Below are 632 nucleotides of genomic sequence, written 5' to 3' on the forward strand. Positions count from 1 at the left end.
TGTAATGCTTGGAAGGGTGGAGGGACAGCACAGGAGAGGAAGATCTCAGAGGAGATGGATTGACACAGTAATCGCGATAATGAGGGTAGGAGTGTTGAAAGCTGTGAGATTGGCCCAGGATAGGACTGAGTTCAGAGCTATTGTGCATAGGATTACTATGAATTACAGTCAATTGGATGACACATAACAACAGCAACAAATGTGAAGAGGAACACAAAAAATTAGTGTAACAAAAGTATATTTGATATAAATTAACATGGACATTGTCAATCTGGAGAGTATCAAGAAGTCCATACAGACATGCCATTCACTTTCCAGTCAAACACTGGAATTCTGGCTGCTGGAGAGAGAGAGAGGGAGGGAGGAAGAGAGAGAGAGAGAGGTGTACATAGAAATAAAGGGAGATACATATCGAGAGATAATTTTCTAAAGGAGGCCAATGCCTAAGGAAAAAATAATCTCAGCTATAGTGTGTATTATCCAAAAACGACTGGAACAGCACATAACCAGAGAACTACCAGAAGTCCAGGCTGGGTTTAGAAGGGGTCGTGGTACTAGAGATATTGTAGCTGATGTTAGATGGATCTTGGCTGAAAACAGGGAATACGAGAGGAATGTCTATATGTGTTTCA

This window comes from Elephantulus edwardii, unplaced genomic scaffold (genome assembly GCF_000299155.1).
Source record: "Elephantulus edwardii isolate Elephantulus edwardi_28Jun2011 unplaced genomic scaffold, EleEdw1.0 scaffold00078, whole genome shotgun sequence".
Classification (NCBI taxonomy): domain Eukaryota; kingdom Metazoa; phylum Chordata; class Mammalia; order Macroscelidea; family Macroscelididae; genus Elephantulus; species Elephantulus edwardii.